General features: G+C 42.6%; 1 pseudogene; it reads right to left on the bottom strand.

Moving 5' to 3' along the window:
* Positions 1-8,231, bottom strand: part of LOC135538681 (NMDA receptor synaptonuclear signaling and neuronal migration factor-like) — a 39,058-nt pseudogene extending 30,827 nt beyond the window's left edge.
* Positions 8,232-12,257: the final 4,026 nt, after the last annotated feature.

Raw genomic sequence — 12,257 nt, 5'->3', positions numbered from 1 at the left:
AGAGCTACCAGACATGAGAGAGGAGAGCGACGAGGTAGTGGATTTGGGGTAGGAAGAAGGGGAGGAAGATTACAACTGAGAGGAAGAGAAGAAAGGGGCATATTAAAGATGCAAGAGAGGGAAAGAAGAGGAGGGAGAGCAGGATGTGGAAAGAAAACCAGAGGGACAGCAGAGATAGAGGAAATGGAGGTGAAAAGTGGCTATGCCTGTAGCCCAAGACACTGAGGCTCGAGCTACACTAAGGTCATGGTGAGAATGCTACTATAGCATAGAGTTTGAACTCTGTATGTATAGAGTTATTATCATGGGATTAAGAGGATGAAAGAAAGCATGTTACTGCATTCAGATGTGCAGAGGCACATGCAACACACTCATGTCAAAACTACACAGGAGAGTCTCATTGTGCAAGAGAACACGTTCGAGACAAATCCACAGTATATAGTATTTTCTGAGTCTGTATAGGTCATTAATAGGATCTGTTCTTTTGGCTCTTGCACTGTTGCAGATAGCCAATAGGGGGCACCGTTTTACTTCTGATCATGAGGCACTAATTGGGCCAATATAGAGTTATACACACCACTTCATCACACTGTAGATACCAGTGTTGTCTGAGTTTACACAGGCAGCCCAGTTCTGATCTTTTTCCCACTAATTGGTCTTTTGATCAATCAGATCAGCTCTTTTTTGTGTAAACACAGACTAAATGCATTAGAAGTTCCTTTTCCTCTATCAATTCACAATCTCTACCCTTTCATTTCTCTTTGTGTCTTAATGCAGTGAAACAACATACTTCAATATCATTTAGAGGACAAACAACTAATGTCTGAAGACGACCATCAGTTGACTGGCAGGATTTCCAGTAGTCTACCTGCAGACCAATACCTGCAGACCAATTCCCCAGCCTTTCCCCTCTCATCGATAAACAATAGGCTGGCCAGCAAGATCTCTAAATGTTGGCTAATCAAATCTTCTCATCGTTTCACTAATTTAATTGGTTTTCTCTAACCAGCAGCATAACTCATCTCCCTGAGTTCAAATCCACGTGAGAATTGTGAGTGGTTTGGCTCTCTAATTGCAGGCTCTTGTAGAGGTGTTTTATAGGGCATAGGGGCCCAGGACTTGATCAGAGCACTGATGAAAATGTCACCTCGTCAGAGAGTAGGTGCCACATCAGCCTCCGAAACGCTGAGTGATGCAGCGAATTCTCACTTGCCCACGATGCAGCTCATCAAACACACACACACATAAGCACACACACACACACAACCACGCACATAAGCAGCACCCAACATGACAGCAGTGTCACAGGCCTTATTGCCATGTGTCAGAGTTACTTCGAAATTGGTATCATCTCACCCAATTACCGTAATTACAGCAAGCACGGTAATAGCCTCTAATAAAGAGGGAGGAAGAGAGGGAATGAGAGGGAGGGAAATGCTCGCTGGCTCATTTTACATTTGAGTATACTTAGTTTAGGATAGTTCAGCTCAGAAAAAGCAACAGATTAAAGGGTAGTAAAGGAATAAATAAGAGAGGGAGAAAACTATTATGTGAGAAGTGAGGGAGCACATAATTTGAGCCCGTGGTCTATCTGCTAAACTGCATCACCACAGACAATGCCCTGGCCATAGAAATACAATGACTCATTCTACGGGCACCCCTTTCAACCTGCCTGCCATTTCTTTGAAAGAAACCCAAAATATTTTGTTTGAATGTGAGAAGTGTGAGCCCCACATCCTTCAGAGCTCTAGTAGTCCAATGCCCTTCAACTGATCAGTCGAATGACGCTCCTTAAGGATACACAGATCAAGGATTTAGGGAGTTCCCTGATGACAGATTTTCAAACATTATCCAAAAGGCTGCAGGCCAGTGTGAGCTAGCTATTGCTCTAGCCTCAGCAGTTTGAACATTTCAGCAGTTTGTGTGATGTGTAATGCTATCAGGTATACACACCTTGGCAAAAGGCATGTGTGTTTCTGCATCTTCTCTGCGTCAATCTAACACGCTGCCTGCACTGTCCAATCAACATTTAGAGTGGCTGTGGGATGGGATTAACTGTCCGACCCCACCCACCTCTATACGATAAGCACTGTGTGCTGTAAAAAGGTGAAGCATCACTCTTCACCAGACGGTATATTCTAACAAGAGTGTTTAAAAGTACCGGTAAACAGGAATGACTGATGACTCAGAGACCGGACACACACCGGCTGTCTGCACACCCGCCGGCTAAGGTGTGTGTGACCTCCAGTCATTTGCTATGTCACCTGGTGGAGCTATTCAGTGAGCCCCTCCCTCCACAGAGGGACACTGTTTCCTGATGCTAACACTGGGAACGGAAGAGTCGGACAGAGGCCTCGCCACTCTGGATGAGCACAGCTGGTATCCATCACACAGACACCAGCCTACAGGAGCACAGAGGAGCCACGGAGCTCAGCCATATGTCCCACTAACACAGGACACACACTTTCACCTGAGACTGTCTGTCTCACTGCTTCAGGCTCACAGCCTCAGAGTTGAGTGAGGTTGAAGTGGGCTAAAGGAAGATGGAAGGAAAGACAAAGCATGGCACTGAATCAATAGATGGGATGCAAGGGGAAGGTCAAATGAAGTGCATTGAAGTAGGTAGCTAAGATGAAGAGGGAACATGGTACAGTGTGTGTTGTGATCCAGCAGGGACAGAGGGTTCTTTCTGGAACACAGAGGGAGAGAAGAGAGAAGGCAAAGGGCAAAGCTCAGTGGGATAGAGCAGGAGAAGAGGCACTGCAGAAAGAAAGCTTTGATATGAGGAGGAGCTTGCAGAGCTGCAGAGTCCTGCCTGCCCTTCAGACAGTGGAGAGGAAAGTAGGACGGGGTGCATCAAATAGGAGGGTAGGACTCTGTGTACCAGCAGGTCTGTGTGTGTGTGTGTGTGTGTGTGTGTGTGTGTGTGTGTGTGTGTGTGTGTGTGTGTGTGTGTGTGTGTGTGTGTGTGTGTGTGTGTGTGTGTGTGTGTGTGTGTGTGTGTGTGTGTGTGTGTGTGTGTGTGTGTGGAGGAAATAATGATTGTTTGGTGTGTGTGTGTATGTATGTGCATGCATGCGCGTATGTCTGTTTGTGTGCGTGAATGTGTGTGTGTGTGAGTATGTGTGTGTGTACGTGCAGGCATGTGGGTGATAAGCAAGACCACCTTTGGAGCTCCTGTGTGTTGAGCCCACAGACCCTGGCACCCTTTTAATAGCCTTCTCTAGTCACAATGTCGCGCAGCAAAGGCCTGGCTGTGAATATCAAGAATATAGGCCAGCTCCTACTGTATAACACCGACATAAAAGTATGGTTTTGTGTATGACAGAGACATACTGGTGACTCTGGGTCTTCCTTTCCTGTGGCGATCCTCATGAGAGCCAGTTTAATCATAGCGCTTGATGATTTTTGTGATGGCACTTGAAGAAACATTCAAAGTTCTTGACATTTCTGGATTGACTGACCTTCATGTCTTAAAGTAATGATGGACTGTCATTTCTCTTTGCTTATTTGAGCTGTTCTTGCCATAATATGGACATTGTCTTTTACCAAATAGGGCTATCTTCTGTATACCACCCCTACCTTGTCACAACACAACTGTCTCTTCAAAGTCCCCAAGTCCAGAACAGACTATGGGAGGCACACAGTACTACATAGAGCCATGACTATATGGAACTCTATTCCACATCAAGTAACGGACGCAAGCAGTACAATTACATTTAAAAACAGATTTAAAAAACACCTTATGGGACAGCCGGGACTCTGAAGCAACAGAAACATTGGCACACACACACACACACACACACACACACACACACACACACACACACACACACACACACACACACACACACACACACACACACACACACACACACACACACACACACACACACACACACACACACACAATAACATACGCACTATAAATACACATGGACTTAGTACTGTAGATATGTGGTAGTCGTGGAGTAGGGGCCTGAGGGCACACAGTGTGTTGTGAAATCTGTGAATGAATTGTAGTAATGTTTTAAAATGGTATAAACTGCCTTAATTTTGCTGGACCCCAGGAAGAGTAGCTGCTGGGGGATCCATAATAAATACAAATACATCTGACTGGCTCAAACGCATTAAGAAGGAAAGAAATTCCACAAATTAACTTTCAACAAGGCACATCTGTGAATTGAAATGCATTCCAAGTGACTACCTCTTGAAGCTGGTTGAGAGAATGCCTATCTCAAGGCCACCAGACTGTTAAACAGCCATCACTAACATTGAGTGGCTGCTGCCAACATACTGACTCAAATCTCTAGCCACTTTAATAATAAAAAATTGGATGTAATAAATGTATTACTAGTCACCCTAAACAATGCCACTTTATATAATGTTTACATACCCTACATTCCTCATCTCATATGTATATACTGTACTCTATACCATCTACTGCATCTTGCCTATGCCGTTCGGCCATCGCTCATCTATATATTTATATGTACATATTCTTATTCCTTCCTTTACACTTGTGTGTATTAGGTAGTTGTTGTGAAATTGTTAAATTACTTGTTAGATATTATTGCATGGCCGGGAACTAGAAACACAGGCATTTCACTACACTCGCATTAACATCTGCTAACCATGTGTATGTGACCAATACAATTGAATTTGATTTGAGAATGCCAAGACTGTTCAAAGCTGTCATCAAGGCAAAGGGTGGCTACTTTGAAGGATCTCAAATATAAAATATATTTTGATTTGTTTAACACTTTTTTGGTTAGTACATGATTCCATATGTGTTATTTCATAGTTGTAATATCTTCAGTATTATTCTACAATGTAGAAAACAGTGAAAATAAAGAAAACCCCTTGAATGAGTAAGTGTGTCCAAACTTTCAACTGGTACTGTATGTGTGTATGTGCGCACACACAAGTGAGTGTGTATGTGCGAGAGATTAGGTTAGTAATGTGCGTGACCATGGATTGATGAGTTCATACAGTATGCACGTGAATGAGGGATGAATATTCAATGTGTTAGATGTGTGATCACAGTAATGAAGGTGAAGGATGGAACTTACTGATGAGTGTACTGATGATTGTACTGATGATTGTACTGATGATTGTACTGATGATTGTACTGATGAGTGTACTGATGAGTGTACTGATGATTGTACTGATGATTGTACTGATGATTGTACTGATGAGTGTACTGATGAGTGTGCTGATGATTGTACTGATGATTGTACTGATGAGTGTAGTGATGATTGTACTGATGATTGTACTGATGAGTGTACTGATGAGTGTACTGATGATTGTACTGATGAGTGTGCTGATGATTATACTGATGAGTGTACTGATGATTGTACTGATGAGTGTGCTGATGATTGTACTGATGATTGTACTGATGAGTGTAGTGATGATTGTACTGATGATTGTACTGATGAGTGTACTGATGATTGTACTGATGATTATACTGATGAGTGTACTGATGATTGTACTGATGATTATACTGATGAGTGTACTGATGATTATACTGATGAGTGTACTGATGATTGTACTGATGAGTGTGCTGATGATTGTACTGATGATTGTACTGATGAGTGTACTGAAGATTGCACTGATGAGTGCACTGATGAGTGAACTGATGATTGTACTGATGATTGTACTGATGAGTGTACTGATGAGTGTACTGATGATTGTACTGATGAGTGTACTGATGATTGTACTGATGATTGTACTGATGAGTGTACTGATGAGTGTACTGATGATTGTACTGATGATTGTACTGATGAGTGTACTGATGAGTGTACTGATGATTGTACTGATGAGTGTACTGATGAGTGTACTGATGATTGTACTGATGATTGTACTGATGAGTGTACTGATGAGTGTACTGATGATTGTACTGATGAGTGTACTGATGATTGTACTGATGATTGTACTGATGATTGTACTGATGAGTGTACTCAGCTTGGAGAGGGACCAGTGGTCTCTGGTGTGTATGACTGTTTATTCTAACATAACATTCATACTCCAGTCAAGTGTATGACATGAGAGATCATGTCAATGTGTCAGACAGGAGATTGGTGTGTGTGTGTGTGCCATGTGATATTGTTACGTGCTCTAGGTCCCCTCTCTCTCGTCACAGCCCTTTGTGTGTGTGCACCGAGAATACTGCAGCACAGAGTTGTGCACACACACACGTGGCATTGAATAAAGAGAGGGCTCACACAAACAAACACACATATCCATACACACACGTACGCACGCACACATACACACAGAATTATGTAACCATGCCAATGCCATCCCACATCTGTCTGTGGAGTAAACCCAGCATCTGCAAGGTCATTCAGCGACCTCCGTTAAGAGAAGACTACTGTGTGAAAACTCATGTATGACCAATCAGATACTGCAAATTGATCTCTGTGAACTTCTCACCTAAATATTGTCCACCTGCTCTAAGGTACATTAAATCTCACCAAGGCGCAGCAGCAGCCATGACGGTACAAGGGAGTCATCACGTTTTACACTATTGGCCAAATCCAGTCCAGACCTATCCATCTCCTGAGAATCCATAAGCAGACAACATGCATTGAGAAAACTGTGGGTTCTTCAGCTTGATAGACCCAGACACTGAACACAGGAGACCTGCGCATAGCCAATTTAAGAACAAATATTATTGCGGTGCTGTTTGACATTACAGCCTGGGTGAGGGGGTTTCAGACATCTCCCAGATTAACGACCAGGAGGTTTATAGCCTTGGAGACCTGCCAAATGGAGGAATTTGCTTCCTTTGAAGAATAACTTAACGGTGGTGTCTATAGGCATTATGTTGCCCTGGTCCAACCTGTGCAATAACTAACTGTGATGGCTGATCACCGAAGTTGCCCGAGTCAATTGCGGCGGATTGATAAATTGATAGCGCAATCATTTGCCCGCAGGATGCAACACCAGTGCATCCAAGAACGGTAGCACTCCCTAACTTTGCTATAATTTCAGCCAGTACTTTTGAAAGTGGTGCTCACGAGCCAAAACAGGTCCCCATTTTTTCTGTTCTACGTCATCCAATTGTGTACTACGTCAACCATTTCGTGAGATATGTTATGAATTTGTATCATAGCATTTTGCAATTTGTGTGAAATGTTACAAATCCAATTTGTGCAATATGTTAAAATATTGTTTCTCTATAAAGATATCGGTAAATGGTAAGTGTCCTTCATATCTAATCCATCCAGTTTGTAGAAACGTCACCAGTGCAGTGGGACACATAGGCTACAGTAACATAAATGGGTTAGGCGATGTTGCCATCTTTTGCATATCATGTTTGAATTTGGCAGCCTTGAATTAGGCTGCCTTCAAGAGGTTATGCTATAGTGGCAATGTAACTTTTGTCTGTAAACAAGATCCAGACAGAGCATTTAAATTGTACTGCACCATACAGCTCTCCAGGATCAGTGAAATGTTCGCCGTCATGATGCACACTTGGAGACTTGCTTGCGTCAATGATAAGAACAAAGACAACTTTGGGCATCAAAAGCGGTAAATTGTGTGATTCTTCCACGCTATTTGTGCAACCAAGTCATGTCGAGCAAGCTGCAGACGCAGCGACGGGTTGATGTTGCTCCACGGTGGTTATAAGCTGTAGCCTACCTGTCCTGCACGGACGATATTACGTGGAAGAATTCTGGAGGACCCACCATGAATAGATTGAGGCGTTTATAAACGCGCAATTACACAAATTCGTTGGTTATCCAAAATGGCACTATTATGTCACACTATGTTCAGTAACTTGGTAGCATAGCAGATCTATGCTACAGTAGGACGGCAATACTGATAGGCTAGTCCGTTGGTGGGTGGTCGATCAGGAAAGAGGGCAGGACACTCACCTAACTTTTGCTGCCACGGAAGATATCGCATCGTTTCTTAAATTCTTCCTTTTAGACACGACAGTTCCCATGCTGGCATGGAAACGACGCAGGCAGGAAACAGCTCATTCCAGAAAAACCAAGGATGGAGAAATTCGGTGAGAAAACACTATAACGTTAAAGGAAATCCAGGCTAGACAGGCATTCCACTACGGCAGGAATCTTTGTGTTTTCAGGTCTGCAGAGCACTCTCTCAGAAAGAAAACAATAGATTCAGCGCCTCTTCTCCCCACTGTGTCTAAAGAGTGCATGTGTGAGGTAACCCAGAATACACAGACAAGCACCAATAGTGCTCTCTCTCTCGTTCTCCCTCACCCTCACCCTCTTTCTCTCTCTCTTCATTACTCAAAACGGAGAAAATGGGATGGAAAGGGGTTGGACTCCTGCTAGTTATCATCAGGTGTGTGTGTGTGTGTGTGTGTGTGTGTGTGTGTGTGTGTGTGTGTGTGTGTGTGTGTGTGTGTGTGTGTGTGTGTGTGTGTGTGTGTGTGTGTGTGTGTGTGTGTATCCAAGGAGGGGCAGGGATGGCAGCAGTAGATAGAAAACTGAGCAGAGCCATATAAGGAGTTGTCATCCCCCCACAACACACAGTGAATTCCTTAGGAATAAGCATGTATGTAAACACACATACCGGTGTGTGCAAGTGCATTGTCCCGAGGACTGCATTTTACTTGGTAAATTTTAGTGAAATTCTAAGGTGTCTAAAGTCAAGATATAAGGTCTGCACACATCCTGTGAGTATATGTTTTTGTGCTTAGTTGAGTGGCTTTCTAGCTAGCACAAAGTGAGAGATTGACATGACATACAAATTGTTAACCCACAGGGAAGGATACACTGGGGAATTGTGGTTGTCTAAACACACACTCCACTGGCAGACACAGCAAACATAGCCACCAGACAAAGCAGCAAGTAACGGGCCATCAGCCTTCTAAAACGAATCAATCAATCCACAAATCAACCTGCCTGCGAAACACATGAAGACACTGGACGTCCTTGGGAGTTGATAGAATCTTGTTCAGTCATTGTTACACACACGCGCACACATGCATTCACACACACTCACACTGAGACAAAAGGGATATAAATCAATCAATCAATTGATCAAGGCAGCCCAGATCAGTGTGCTCTGAAGGCAGTTAGGCAGTAAATAATGTGAGGCAGCTGTGAGGAGCCTGGCCGGCAGCATGTGGACCGACTGCAGATGAAGGCGGGAACGGAGGGATGAATGAAGAGAGGACAGTGTGGCTCCACACACTAGAGAAAAGAGGAGCAGCAGATGAGGGAGGAAATAGGAGAGATGAATGAAGGTGAAAGACAGTCTAAAGTCAGGGGTGTGGCTCTGACTAGTGCAGGCAGAAAATAGATAGTGTGTGTGTGTGTGTGTGTGTGTGTGTGTGTGTGTGTGTGTGTGTGTGTGTGTGTGTGTGTGTGTGTGTGTGTGTGTGTGTGTGTGTGTGTGTGTGTGTGTGTGTGTGTGTGTGTGTGTGTGTGTGTGTGTGTGTGTAGAAGAGACAGAACAAATGGAGGAAAGAAAAGAAAGATGTGAGAAAAGGAAAAGAGACAGTTACTGTATTGGCCTCAACCATTGACCGACACCAGACCTTTCACTAAAAGCAGACATGTATGTGTCTACCAGAGATATATGTATATCCTTTGGCCCCAAAACCACTCAGTGTTTGACTGAAGCAATTGCTGATCAATATTGGAGTCTGTGGAGTAGTTCTACCAGTCTAGTGCATGGCTGGAGTGTCGCTCTCACTTTACTCTGTTCCATTGAGTACTTTGAAATGACATCCATCCTTCCTCCTTCAACCAAGGTGATCTCAGATCTAACATGATCAGAAATTATGGGGAAAATCTTGCTCTCAACCATACATCATAATTAGATTTGGGAGAGCTGAGATGATCTCATTGCCAGTAAGAAATTATATGTCGCTCTCCGTGGTCCGCATTTCTTTACTTGATCAGATTCTGTGAGACTGGAAGAAAGAAAGTATAAGACAATTTCCCAACAAAATCCAGACAGCCCCACTTGGCTATATGGTGTGTCACTCTCCATGGTGCTGAAACAACAGGTCTAACTGACAAGGGGAAAGAATGTATGTCGCTCTCTGCGGACCCGAAACATCAGTTCAAATGTACCACCAGGATGAAATGTGTTTTTCTCTCCGTGGACCTGAAACATCAGTTCAGATGTGCCACTAGGAGAACATGTGTCGCTCTTTCCATGGTCCTGAAACATCAAAGTCCAAACCTAATACTAGAAGAAAAGTTGTCGCTCTCCGTAGTGCTGAAACAATACATACAGGTCGGACAGCTACTCTACTGTAAGTGCATGTTGATAGCTACTCAACTGTCAGTGCATGCCTGCCACACGGTGTTCAGACAGACAGTGGCATGAGAGTCCCACAGGACTGAACAAGGACAACCTTGATCTCCTGGCAGTTTTAATAGGTTAGGAGCACCAGAGCGCCACCGCTCTATTTCACTCAGAGGAGCTGCTCATGCACATTAAGGTCATTGTCTTTTAGTTGCTAACAAAGCGATCCTCTAAAGAGTATTTTGTCCATATTAGGACAGTCGCTGAAGAGTGTGGTTTACATATTAAGACAGTCTGAAGAGTGTGGTTTACATATTAAGACAGTCTGAAGAGTATGGTTTACATATTAAGACAGTCTGAAGAGTATGGTTTACATATTAAGACAGTCTGAAGAGTATGGTTTACATATTAAGACAGTCTGAAGAGTATGGTTTACATATTAAGACAGTCTGAAGAGTTTGGATTACATTTTTATTTATTTTACCTTTATTTAACCAGGCAAGTCAGTTAAGAACAAATTCTTATTTTCAATGACTTCCTAGGAACAGTGGGTTAACTGCCTGTTCAGGGGCAGAACGACAGATTTGTACCTTGTCAGCTCGGGGGTTTGAACTTGCTAGTCCAACGCTCTAACCACTAGGCTACCCTGCCGCCCCACATATTAGGGAAGTCTCTGAAGAGTATGGTTTACATATTAGGACAGTCTCTGAAGAGTATGGTTTACATATTAAGACAGTCTGAAGAGTGTGGTTTACATATTAAGACAGTCTCTGAAGAGTATGGTTTACATATTAGGACAGTCTCTGAAGAGTATGGTTTACATATTAAGACAGTCTGAAGAGTATGGTTTACATATTAGGACAGTCTCTGAAGAGTATGGTTTACATATTAGGACAGTCTCTGAAGAGTATGGTTTACATATTAGGACAGTCTCTGAAGAGTATGGTTTACATATTAAGACAGTCTGAAGAGTATGGTTTAGGACAGTCTGAAGAGTATGGTTTACATATTAAGACAGTCTCTGAAGAGTATGGTTTACATATTAAGACAGTCTGAAGAGTGTGGTTTACATATTAGGACAGTCTGAAGAGTGTGGTTTACATATTAAGACAGTCTGAAGAGTATGGTTTACATATTAGGACAGTCTGAAGAGTATGGTTTACATATTAAGACAGTCTGAAGAGTGTGGTTTACATATTAAGACAGTCTGAAGAGTATGGTTTACATATTAAGACAGTCTGAAGAGTATGGTTTACATATTAAGACAGTCTGAAGAGTATGGTTTACATATTAAGACAGTCTGAAGAGTGTGGTTTACATATTAGGACAGTCTGAAGAGTATGGTTTACATATTAGGACAGTCTGAAGAGTGTGGTTTACATATTAGGACAGTCTGAAGAGTATGGTTTACATATTAAGACAGTCTGAAGAGTGTGGTTTACATATTAGGACAGTCTGAAGAGTATGGTTTACATATTAGGACAGTCTGAAGAGTATGGTTTACATATTAAGACAGTCTGAAGAGTATGGTTTACATATTAAGACAGTCTGAAGAGTATGGTTTACATATTAAGACAGTCTGAAGAGTTTGGATTACATTTTTATTTATTTTACCTTTATTTAACCAGGCAAGTCAGTTAAGAACAAATTCTTATTTTCAATGACTTCCTAGGAACAGTGGGTTAACTGCCTGTTCAGGGGCAGAACGACAGATTTGTACCTTGTCAGCTCGGGGGTTTGAACTTGCTAGTCCAACGCTCTAACCACTAGGCTACCCTGCCGCCCCACATATTAGGGAAGTCTCTGAAGAGTATGGTTTACATATTAGGACAGTCTCTGAAGAGTATGGTTTACATATTAAGACAGTCTGAAGAGTGTGGTTTACATATTAAGACAGTCTCTGAAGAGTATGGTTTACATATTAGGACAGTCTCTGAAGAGTATGGTTTACATATTAAGACAGTCTGAAGAGTATGGTTTACATATTAGGACAGTCTCTGAAGAGTATGGTTTAC

Source organism: Oncorhynchus masou, unplaced genomic scaffold (genome assembly GCF_036934945.1).
Source record: "Oncorhynchus masou masou isolate Uvic2021 unplaced genomic scaffold, UVic_Omas_1.1 unplaced_scaffold_1374, whole genome shotgun sequence".
Classification (NCBI taxonomy): domain Eukaryota; kingdom Metazoa; phylum Chordata; class Actinopteri; order Salmoniformes; family Salmonidae; genus Oncorhynchus; species Oncorhynchus masou.
Note: the sequence above shows the minus strand (reverse complement) of the source record. Positions and strands in the feature narration are given on the sequence as shown.